Source organism: Lepidochelys kempii, chromosome 9, assembly GCF_965140285.1.
Source record: "Lepidochelys kempii isolate rLepKem1 chromosome 9, rLepKem1.hap1, whole genome shotgun sequence".
NCBI lineage: Eukaryota > Metazoa > Chordata > Testudines > Cheloniidae > Lepidochelys > Lepidochelys kempii.
The window spans coordinates 16,632,434-16,645,149 of record NC_136388.1 but is presented as its reverse complement, the minus strand read 5'-3'; the positions used below and the strand labels follow the sequence as shown (position 1 = coordinate 16,645,149).

Here is a 12,716-nt window from a genome sequence, read left to right as displayed (position 1 = left end):
TGGTGTTCACTGTACCATTAGAGTGGTACCTGAGTCTATCAGTACCATATGCTGTGTGCCTAATCCTGCATAAACTCATTCATTCACATCTCACCAGCAATCTCCCCTGGGGTTATATATATAATCAGAGTTCAAAGTGAGACGTTTACTAGGTTCTTTCATTCTTGATTGAAGAGCACAAGAAATACCATCTGAATAGCTAACCATGTTGGCAACCCCTAAGACTGAGCTGCGCTGGGGACTGAACTAACCTCTCATCCTTCAAGGCATGTTGGCGAGGCAGTGTAGGGACTATAGAGTTTCTCATAGTGTATGTCTTGTTAATTGTTGTTAAGCCCTACGTAAAGAGCCGAATCCTGCAGCCCTTTCGGACTTGACTTTAATAATACTACAGTAAGCACATGACAAGGGCTGCAGGACTGGGCCCTAAGACTGGGGGTGGTGGGGGAGGGAATCATGATTTGGCCACTTACAAAGCTATAGTTATTTGTAATGGAAAAAGTCTGTCCATTTCAGAGCATGCATTGAATACTTAGCTTTCATAGAGAATCTTTCTCTACCATAGAGCTCAGAACACTTTTATAAAGTAAGTATCATTATCCTTACTTTATAGGTGAGGAAACGTTGGGTAGGTCTTTTCACCTCACTATTATTGGGAAAATTAGGAGTAGAAACCTGGTCCCCTGGCTCCCAGTTCAGTGCCCTATTCACCGGTATACGCTGACTTCCAAGGTGTGAAAACGAGGAGGATTCAGCCCCTGTAAAGTGCTTTCATTGTAATAATGGACGTTCAAAGCACTTAGCCAAGCAAAGCAATTAATGGTTGATATGTGAGGTTAGCCTGAGTGAGGACTTCTAGCATGGGTGGCGGGTATCATAGGTAGGGGGGAGGCTGTACCTCCCCAAACAGCCTGGCATGGCCCTTCCCTTGCTCCACCCCCAGGCCTCCCTCTGCAGTTCCCCCGGGTGGTGGCCCCAGCTGGGGCCATGCGGGCCGCCCTCCTGGCACTCCAAGGCTGGGGCCGTGCAGCCCGCCCTCCCAGCACTCTGGGGGCTAGGGCTGCACCGCCCGCCCTCCTGGTGGCTCCAGAGGGATCGGGGAGGCCAGCCTGGGGCAGGGGCTGTGGCTGCTATGGGCTCTGGCAGGGGGTAAAAGGGGCAGGGCCTCAGGTGGAAGGGGCGGGGCTTGGGCTAGCCTCCCCCAGTGGGCGGTTCACACAACATCCTTGAGTTCTAGCTTTGGGCTGCTGTACCAAATTCTTCCCTGATTTATCAAGCTATCCCATTGGGTTGAATGGCATAAATCAGAGCAGGATTTGACCTACAGGTTATTGCATAACAGAAAACAGATAATTTGCAATTCCTAAAATTAAACTAAATTACCCTTAATTTATCGTGAATGTAACATTTGACTGAGTCCAATTTTCCTAATGCTGGCACTTGGCCGGATGGATTTTGTTTTTTGTTTTTAAATACAATGAACTGACCCTCCAGAGTTACCATTCATACACTTTAAATCTAGAGGAGCCTCCATGTTTTACTTGGCCATATGCATTTATTAAATATTACTTCCCATCTGCTGTGGAATTGTCCAAGTATTTGCAAGGGAAGCATTTGGGAGACAAAAAAGAGCCTATGCTATATCTTAATATTTAACGTGTCTAAGTATTCAGACCTGGTATGTTGCTCGTCAGCTGCATTAGTGCACAAGAATACCAGAATCTGTGGAGCTCCTTGTGTGTTTATTTATGAAAACAAATGTGCATTTTAGCTAAACAACAATCTTACACCTTAGATTTAAAGGATCCATTCTTCCTTCTGGTAATTAATGATTTTGAAAGCAGGCAGTGCTGGACAGTCTCTGTTAATTAACATCAAATCTCATAGAGTGAAATTTGCAATGAATAAGTGATGTTCTCTCTGCCATGCTATGCCTTGGTAGTAAATTCACTGCTGTCAGGAACTGATGCTGCTCTAGCTTCTAATCCAAAAGGTAGCAGATGTCTGTGAGGAGGGGGGAGGAACTCTGAGAACAGAGCTAAGGTTGGCTCAAAAGGTTGTTGCTGAATTACAGCCAGGCCTCTGCCTTTCCCAATGGAATATGTAACTTCATGTTGTCTGCTGGAAAAGTTAGCGGGTAATTCATATCTGCTAGGACATACAAAGTGACCAAATTCAGCTGTGGTGTAAGCAGGCTGCCTCCCGTGAAGGCAGTGGAGCTGTAGTCACTTAAATGAGAGCTGAATTATTTGGTTTTATTTGTGCCTTTTCCTGACACTTTCCCAACAGAGGTTGTAATTTTTAGTCAAAATGTAAATGTAGAGCTGTCCATTTTAATCCCTCTATAATTACAGTCTTCAGTAACCCGATCATCCTGTGCACCACATATTTATTTTTGCACATTTACTGCTATAGAAATCTATTAAAATTCGATTACAAGTCAGCCTGGGGGGGTTGCTTGGTTTAAAAGGGTTTTCTTTCTCCTACCACTATTATTTCTGATACACTAACTATGGATTTGTAACCAGCATGATAACCTCTCCCCTGAGCTTCCACTCCAGAGGCATTATAATATTACAGGCAAGCAAAATGTCTCCAAACACCAAAGCACCTGTGACTCAGACTGCATGAGGGGGAACAGAGCTTTGGATTATTCAGAAATTGTTGTTTAATCCAAAATACAGTGAATCACAGGAGACTCTGGGCCATATCCTCAGGAATACAGTATAACTCCATTGAAATCAGTTGATCTATGCTGATTTGCACCAGCCAGCTGATCTGGCTACCAATTACTACTGCAATTCCACACTGGTATATAGGGTTGTGCCACAAGGGGAACATAAATACATCATATGCAATGATTCTGGTGGGTACAAAATACAATAGAAGTATACTGTAATTTTTAAAGTAAAAATTAAAAAAATGTCAATAGCCAATTAAATTTAAATGACTAGGAACAGGAATGGTTCATAAAAGAATTCTCATTGGTGGGCTTCTGCCCTGGGGATGCTTTTGAAAACATCACCTTTTCCCTCAAGTGGGAAGAATAAACAGCATTCATGTAAGCATCTCGCCTGCAGCCATACCATGGCAGCCTGTGATCATTTCAGACAGCACATGCTAAGCAGGGTTTGGCCTGGTCAGTACTTAGAGGGAAGATCTACAAGGAAAAAACACAAAGGACCTGGTTCTCCTCCACTTTGTGTGATCAGCTACACCTGTACAAAGTGGGTCTAAAACGTTACCAAAAGAATAGTAATACTGTTGCATGGGTCTAAATGATCATACAAGGTGTGGGCAGTGGAGAATTGAGTCCTCTGTGCTGCCGGAGGCAAGTTTGGTTACTCTGCAGGGGGCATTCTGTCTTCTGAATCTGTGGTAGATCAATGCCCCAGGAGTAAGGGGGTCACTGTGTTGATGCAGTTGTGCCTAACTTGGCATCGCCAAGGAGTTATGCTGGGGGGTCTGGCCTTCTGTCACTTAGTAACTAACTTCTAATGTGTTTTATTAAACAAAATGGTTGAAAGCCCAACTTATTTTCTTAGATAAGTATGAAAGACGAGGGTGACAGATACAATTTTTAGATGAGGTGTCAAAATAAAGGATCTCCTGATTGTGTATGGTCATTGTTTCCAGGACACTTTTTGTAAGAGTAGCTTTTTCATCTTACCTGGTTGTCCAGTTTGGGTAATGCATTCTGCCTTCTTACTACTAAGGGCTTGTCTACATGGGGACACTCAGGAAAATTAATTCAAGTTAACTAATGGTGTGAATTTAAAGTGGATAAGTTAAACTGCATTTAAACCCCTGTGTGGACTCTCTTGTTCAGAATTAGAATGGCCTTAATTTGCTTTTAGTTTAATTCACATCCAGTCATTTAGGATTAACTTTTCTTATAAGGGTATATCTACACTATGAAATTAGGTCGAATTTATAGAAGTCAGTTCTGTAAAAGCGTTTTTATACAGTTGATTGTGTGTCCCCCCAAACAAATGCTCTAAGTGCATTTAGTTGGCGGAGTGTGTTCACAGTACGGAGGCAACCGTTGACTTCCAGAGCATTGCACTGTGGGTAGCTATCCCACAGTTCCTGCAGTCTCCGCCACCCATTTGAATTCTGGGTTGAAATCCCAGTGCCTGATGGGACAAAAACATTGTCGCGGGTGGTTCTGGGTACATATCGTCAGGCCCCCCCCTTTCCTCCCTCCCTCCATGAAAGCAATGGCAGACTATCGTTTTGCACCTTTTTTCCTGGGTTACCTGTGCAGAAGCCGTACCACAGCAAGCATGGAGCCCGCTCAGCTCACCGTATGTCTCCTGGATGCTGGCAGAGCGGTACTGCATTGCTACACAGCAGCCGCTCATTGCCTTTTGGCAGCAGACAGTGTAGTGTGACTGGTAGCCATCGTCACCTTACTCCAGGGTGCTCTTTTAGCCCACCTCAGTGAGGTCGGTCAGGAGCGCCTGGGAAAACATGGGAGTGACTCAGCCAAGTTATTTCCCTTTTAAGTTTCGTCTCATGGTGATTCAGTCCTGCTGGCAGTCGTACTGCACCGTCTTCTGCTGAGCACCCAGGAGATGACCCTGGCTAGCAGTCGTACTACACTGTCTGCTGCCAGCGAGATCTATAAAGATAGATGAAGTGGATCAAAACAAGAAATAGACCAGATTTGTTTTGTATTCATTTTCTCCCCCCTCCTCCCCTCCATGAAATCAACGGCCTGCTAAACCCAGGGTTTTGAGTTCTATCCTTGGGGGGCCATTCTGTTTCTCCTTGATGCAAAGCCACCCCCTTTGTTGACTTTAATTCCTTGGAAGCCAACCCTGGAAGCCGTGTTGTCAGTTGCCCCTCCCTCCGTCAGAGCAATAGCAGACAATCGTTTTGCGCCTTTTTTCAGCGCAGACACCATAGCACTGGGAACATGGAGCCTGCTCAGATCACCGCGGCAATTATGAGCACTATAAACACCGCGCGCATTATCCAGCATGATATGCAGAATCATAACCTGCAAGAAAAACAAAACCAGGCGAGGAGGAGGCGACTGCAGCGCGGTGACAAGAGTGATGAGGACATGGACATCGACTTCTCACAAAGTATGGGCCCCGGCAATATGCACATCATGGTGTCAATTGGGCAGGTTCATGGTGTGGAACACTGATTCTGGGCCAGGGAAACAAGCACAGACTGGTGGGACTGCATAGTGTTGCAGGTCTGGGACGATTCCCAGTGGCTGCGAAACTTTCACATGCGTAAGGGCACTTTCATGGAACTTTGTGACTTGCTTTCCCCTGCCCTGAGGCGCAAGAATACCAAGATGAGAGCAGCCCTCACAGTTGAGAAGCGAGTGGCAATAGCCTTGTGGAAGCTTGCAATGCCAGACAGCTACCGGTCAGTCAGGAATCAATTTGGAGTGGGCAAATCTACTGTGAGGGCTGCTGTGATGCAAGTAGCCAACACAATCACTGATCTGCTGCTATCAAGGGTAGTGACCCTGGGAAATGTGCAGGTCATAGTGGATGGCTTTGCTGCAAAGGGATTCCCTAACTGTGGTGGGGCGATAGATGGAACCCATATCCCTATCTTGGCACCGGAGCACCAAGGCAGCGAGTACATAAACCGCAAGGAGTACTTTTCAATAGTGCTGCAAGCACTGGTGGATCACAAGGGACGTTTCACCAATATCAAAGTGGGATGGCCGGGAAAGGTACATGACGCTCGCATCTTCAGGAACTCTGGTCTGTTTCAACAGCTGTTGCAAGATACTTACTTTCCAGACCAGAAAATAACCAATGGGGTTGTTGAAATGTCTATAGTTATCCTTGGGGACCCAGCCTACCCCTTAATGCCATGGCTCATGAAGCCATACACAGGCAGCCTGGACAGTAGTCAGGAGCTCTTCAACTACAGGCTGAGCAAGTGCAGAATAGTGGTAGAATGTGCATTTGGGCATTTAAAAGCACGCTGGCGCAGTTTACTGAGTCGTTTAGACCTCAGCGAAACCAATATTCCCATTGTTATTACTGCTTGCTGTGTGCTCCACAATATCTGTGAGAGTAACGGGGAAACATTTATGGCAGGGTGGGAGGTTGAGGCAAATCGCCTGGCCACTGATTACGGGCAGCCAGACACCCGGGCGGTTAGAAGAGTACAGGAGGACATGGTGCGCATCAGAGAAGCTTTGAAAACCAGTTCAGGAATGGCCAGGCTATGGTGTGAAAGTTCTGTTTGTTTCTCCTCGATGGAACCCCCCTCCCCCCTGGTTCACTCTACTTTCCTGTAAGCTAAGCACCCTCCCCTCCCCCCTTCGATCTTGCACAGGCAATTACGCCAGTGTTGCTTCACATTCATGCATTCTTTATTTATTCATGACACAAATAGGAGAATAATTGCCCGGGAGGGGTGGTGGAGGAGGGAAGCACTGGATGGGGTGGTGGAGGAGGGAAGGACAAGGCCACACAGCACTTGAAAACTTTAAAAATTATTGAATGCCAGCTTTCTGTTGCTTGGGCAATCCTCTGGGGTGGAGTGGCTGGGTGGCTGGAGGCCCCCGCACCAAGTTCTTGGGCGTCTAGGTGAGGAGGCTATGGAAATTGGGGAGGAGGGCGTTTGGTTACACAGGGGCTGTAGTGGCGGTCTGTGCTCCTGCTGCCTTTTCTGCAGCTCAACCATACGCTGGAGCATATGAGTTTGATCCTCCAGCAGCCTGAGCATTGACTCCTGCCTTGTTTCAGCAAGCTGACGCCACCTACCATCTTCAGCCCACCACCTCTCCTCGCGGTCATATTGTATTTTCCTGCACTCTGAGATTGTCTGCCTCCACGTATTTTGCTGTGCTCTGTCAGTGTGGGAGGACAGCATGAGGTCAGAGAACATTTCATTGCGAGTGCGTTTTTTCCACCTTCTAATCTTCGCTAGCCTCTGGGAAAGAAAAACATATGCAGCTGGTGGAGGAAAAAAAAAGGAGAATGCTAGTTAAAAAGACACATTTTATAGAACAAGGGGTACACTCTTTCATGGTAAACCTTGTTGTTAACACTACATAGCACATGTGCTTTCATTACAAGGTTGCATTTTGCCTCTTATTGAGGGTATGCCAGTTTGGTGTGAGAGATCACTCACGCAGGGCCGGGCAACAGAATTCGGTTTGCAGGCAGCCATGGTGAGCCACAGTCTTTTGGCTTCTTTAACCTTTATAACAACATGTGGGAATGGCTTCAAACAGCAGCACCCTCATTTCCTATACGATACAGCCGTTGGGTTGGCCATTAAAAATGGGTTGTCAATTTAAAAGGAAGGGCTGCAGTTTCCGGGTTCACATGTAGCAGAAAACCAACTAACCCCCTCTTCCGCCCCCCCCCAATTCTCTGGGATGATGGCTTCATCACTCCCTCCACTGCGTAGCTAACAGCAGGGAAGATTTCTGTTCAGCCACACGCAAACTGCCCAGCAGGACCAGGCACCTCTGAATGTCCGCTTACTAAAACTACCCTATTTCAACCAGGTGACCATGAATGATATCACTCTCCTGAGGGTAACACAGAGAGATAAAGAACGGATGTTGTTTGAATGCCAGCAAACACCGGGACCATATGCTGCAATGCTTTGTTCTGCAATGATTCCCGACTACATACTACTGGCCTGGTGTGGTAAAGTGTCCTACCATGGAGGACTGAATAAGCCTGCTCTTCCCAGAAACATTTTGCAAAGGCTTTGGGAGTACATCCATGAGAGCTTTATGGAGATGTCCCTGGAGGATTTCCACTCCATCCCCAGACATGTTAACAGACTTTTCCAGTAGCTGTACTGGCTGCGAATGCCAGGGCAAATTAATCATTAAACACGCTTGCTTTTAAACGATGTATAATATTTACAAAGGTACACTCACCAGAGGTCCCTTCTCCGCCTTCAGGGTCTGGGAGCCCACCTTGGGTGGGTTCAGGGGGTACTGGGTCCAGGTCCAGGGTGATAAACAGATCCTGGCTGCTGGGGAAACTGGTTTCTCTGGAGCTATCTACAACCTCCTCCTCATCATCATGTTTCTTGCCCGCAAAACTCATTTCCATGTTGCCTCTCACTCCTTGGACAGAGTCAAAGTATAGAGTTGGGGTAGAGTTGGGCTGCACCCCCTAGAATGGCTTACAACTCATCATAGAAGCAGCATGTCTGGGGCTCTGAACCAGAGCGGCCGTTTGCCTCTCTGTTTTTTTGGTAGGCTTGCCGGAGCTTCTTAATTTTCACGTGGCATTGCTGCGGGTCCCTGTTATAGCCTCTGTCCTTCATGTCTTTGGAGATTTTTTCAAATTTTTTTGGCATTTCATCTTTTCAAACAGAGTTCTGTCAGCATGGATTAGTCTCCCTATACAGCGATCAGATCCCGTACCTCCCGTTCGGTCTATGCAGGAGCTCTTCGGCGATTCTGGGACTGCGTGGTCTCTTGTGATGATGGGCTTTGCATGGTGACCTGTGCTGGTGAGCTCGCCACGACGGCCAAACAGGAAATGAAATTCAAATGTTAGCAGGCCTTTTCCTATATACCTGGCCAGTGCATCTAAGTTGAGAGCATTGTCCAGAGTGGTCACAACTGAGCACTCTGGGGTAGCTCCCAGAGGCCAATACCGTCTAATTGCATCCATGGTACCCCAAATTCGACCCGGCAAGGCCAATTTCAGCTCTAATCCACTTGTCAGAGGTGGAGTAAAGAAATCGATTTTAAGAGCCCTTTAAGTTGAAAAAAAAGGCTTCTTCGTGTGGACAGGTGCAGGGTTAAATATTGATAATGCTGCTAAATTCGACCTAAACTCGTAGTATAGACCAGGCCTAAGTGTCCCTGGGTAGACAAGTCCTAAATTTCCTCTGCTGTTTCAAATGGATACGGTATTCCTCTTCCTCTCAGACTGTTGTGTAGCACTGTTAAAATAATTGCTGCATTCCACGCCTGAAGAGTCTGCATTTTCAATTATCCTTCTATGTATCTAGTTTGTTGAGCATTTTTGGGACCTTCAAGATGAAAGGCGTGTTTTGTTTTTCTTTTTGATTGGGCCACCTCCAGCATCCTTCCATAAATGAGAACATAAGAATAACCATACTGGCTCAGACCAATGGGCTACCTAACCCAGTATTCTGTTTTCCGACAGTGGCCAGTGCCAGATGCTTCAGAGGGAATGAACAGAACAGGGCAATTATCAAGTGATCCACCCCTTCTTTCCAGTCCCAGCATCTGGCAGTCAGAGGCTTAGGGACACTCAGAGTATGGGGTTGCATCCCTGCTAATAGCCATTGAGGACCAATCCTCCATGAACTTATCTAATTCTTTTTTGAACCCAGTTATAGTTTTGGCCTTTGCAACGTCCCCTGGTAATGAGTTCCACAAGTTGATTGTGTGTTGTGTGAAGAAGTACTTCCTTATGTTTGTTTTAAACCTGTTGCCTATTAATGTCATTGGGTGACCCCTGGTTCTGGTATTATGTGAAGGGGTAAATAACACTTCCTCGTTCACTTTCTCCACACAGTTCATGATGAGAGAACTTGACTCAGTAAGCAGCTGACAGATGAGCTTTCAAAAAAATTCTTACCAGTAAAATATCACGTAAGTAGAATCCCTTTCATTCTCATGGTATGCTTCTTACCAAATAGTGACTCTGATGTGAAATGAGCTGATGTTTCCAATTCACTTCCCAGTCAAGCTTGACTACTTTGACATATTTAGATAAATGAATAAATGGGGCAGAGTTGGATTGTTGAGTAATGATGCTAATTTATATTTCTATAGCACCTAAACTGACAGTACTAGCTGAAACTACTAAACTCCAGTTTGCAACCACTAATTTAAAATGCATTGCCTTGAACAACAGATTGCATAATATAAATAAATGGAGCATCACATAAAGCCCAAGTAAATCAGCATCATGGTAGATTTTAGTATTGGGGTAAGTGGTTGGGAGACCTGCATTGAGACCAGACTTCTCACACTAGGATGATTAGAGTTAGGCCTTTAAATAGAAGTGGCCTGATATTTTGGAAAGGCCGCGCCCTCCCCCCACCCCCCGCCACAGTTCTCATTTGACATTAGTGGTCAATCTGTCTAGACTTCAGCTGGAGGTTTAGGTGCACAGCATCTCTGAAAGTCAGGCTACTTGCATGTAGGCACCTAGATATGGATTTGGGTGCCTAATTTTAGGTGCCCTACTGACAACATTCTGGCTCAAATGTCAAATTGTAGTTTTGAGCTAAAAAACTGGAGGAAAATTAGCAGCCAAAGGATGGATAGTTTAACAAATAAGGCACTCATCACATGTGTGCTATCTGATCATTTATTGTGGCAGGATGTTAATATTAAAGCCCAGCACCAATACACAATAAGCCTCGTGAAGCACAGCACATTGTTAGAGATTACTTCCCCCCCCCCTCAACTGCGTACACTGTGTCTTTGTTGGACATGTCTAGGTAAGAGGTGAGGCAGTGGCCAGTCAGGCCATGCTACACATTCTACAGGCAGGAAGCAGATACTTCTTCCTGAGCATTTAATTTTTCCACAGGAGAGCTGCCCAGTTTCAGCCAGAGGCTAGAAGGAGATGTGGATTTTGTTTCTTCTCTTTTGCTTTCTTCTGTGCCTCCTGAACTGCCCACCTTTTTCCCCTGACGCTCACCACCCTCGGTCCTACTGGGGCATTTCAAAGGACTTGAAGAATGAAGGAGATGCAGGTCAGGATGAAGTGCCTTGGCGGAGGTATGATGGAAAATGCACACTGCACTTGCCCAAACTGTCCTTTGTGTAGTCCGTGCAATGAGGTCCAGGGTCTGCACCACTGAAATCAATGAATTTTCTTATTGAATTCAACAGGAGCAGGAGCAAGCCTCTTGACTCTGAAACAAAGACTATTGACTTCACTGGAAGCCTTTCCATTAAGTGGGATGAGATTTGGATCAATCCCTTGCTTTCATTAGCACTAGTTCACCCACAAATACATAATAATCATGTTTTTGTGCCCAACCTCTGAGCCACTTCTGTTTGTATAAGCTTCATTTCTATAAGCCTTTTGAACATAAAGGCTTTTATGGCTGTAGAAACCTTTCCCATAACACTTGTTTTCCTTTAATGTTTTGGCAGAAAATAACATACTTTAGGCATTACTTAAATTTTGACTGAAGACCTCATTACAGCCAAAAAAGAATGTTACAAGCATAATTGCTGGCCTTGCTAGCAGGGGTAAAAAGTGTAAGGATCATGGCACTGCATGAATAAAAACAAATTGCAAGAGATCATGCTGTCAAGAGTCCAGTATGTTCAATATTGAGGAGCTAGCCCATGGAGAGCATAGTACATCACTTGCAGAATTCTGCACTCCGTTCTGTAAGGACCTGATCCAAAGTCCAATGAAATCAGTGGAGACTCCCATTGATTTCCATAAGCTTTGGGTCAGACCCTAAGTGAAATAGGAAGTGTAAATTCATTAGCATAGCTTGTTAACATAAGCCATACATTCTGACAACTAGCATCAGTAAGAACATGTTAAAGAAAGCACTGCAAATGAAGTTAAAGTACATTGTTTAAAATATTGGCTGTGGCAGAGGGAGATCTCTGAAGTTGCTATCAAAGGGACCAAATGATTCATAACAAATTAAAAATAGTTGAGTCTGCTTCAGATTAGGCACCAGTTAGTAAGCAAACATGGGTAGCATTTAGTGTGTTTTAGTGGCCTACATGAAATGAGCCAATGGCTTCAGTCCATTTCCTAGTGGACAGGTGTCCCAATCACAAAACCCACCAGTAGAAGTGGCACAGCTGGCACCCTTGTTGGCAGTTTCAGCATAAAGACTAAGAATGGAGAATTAACCACTCTTTCTCACCAGAGGTGATCCTTCCAGGACAGGGTTTTGGATCGTTGCTGGCTATCTGAAGAAGCTTGGACCATTGCTGCCCATTCAGAGGCCTTCAGATTGTTAATGCCAATCTGGCACCTAGCTGAATTCACTTGAAAGATAAATTTTAGAATTAGAAGTCCAGGATGCACTTTTAAAAGTGCTCTGAACTAATCTGATGTTGCCAGCATGCATCTCTTTGGCACTTTGAAAACAAAGAATTGATCATAGAACCCTGACTATGAGGTGCTTTCCATTTTCCAGAAGACTTGCAGTACTTTACCACCACAGCTTATTCTCTGGGATAGAAGAGGTCACAGACAGCAAGGAGCTGGCAGGGAGGAGGTAATTTTTGGCAGAGCAAGTAAAAATGGTAAAGAGCAAAATTAGAAAATTATAGAAAGATTGCTAGCTCATTGTGAATTTCTGCTGGGTAAAGGCGTGTTGACTGGCAGTTCCTCCCATCCCCTTCGGATCAACATTTCTAGTGTGTTAGGTCATTTCCTTTTTAATTTTATTTTAAAAGAGATGGTGCTGAACCAAAACCCTGGCTCCAAACATTTTTGAAATCGGGGTAGAGGGGTTCAGAATCCAAATCTGGATCTAAATTATGCACTTGGCCTCTATCTCTGTATTGGGCCTGTCAAGGTTCCCTCCCCACTCTGCACTCTAGCGTACAGATGTGGGGACCTGCATGAAAAACCCCCTAAGTTTATTTCTACCAGCTTAGGCTAAAAACTTCCCCAAGGTACAAATCCTTCCTTGTCCTTGGATGGGTACTGCTGCCACCACCAAGTGAGTTAGACAAAGATTCAAGAAAAGGACCACTTGGAGTTCCTGTTTCCCTAAACTATCTA

At 45.3% G+C, this 12,716-nt stretch overlaps 1 long non-coding RNA gene across 1 annotated transcript in view; it reads left to right on the top strand.

Moving 5' to 3' along the window:
* LOC140917178 (uncharacterized) overlaps positions 1-10,993 on the top strand; it is a 32,352-nt gene extending 21,359 nt beyond the window's left edge. The window contains exons 2-3 of the long non-coding RNA XR_012160734.1: positions 9,510-9,586; positions 10,536-10,993. This is a non-coding gene — a long non-coding RNA (uncharacterized LOC140917178). The remainder of the gene's footprint in view (positions 1-9,509; positions 9,587-10,535) is intronic.
* The last annotated feature ends 1,723 nt before the right edge of the window (positions 10,994-12,716 follow it).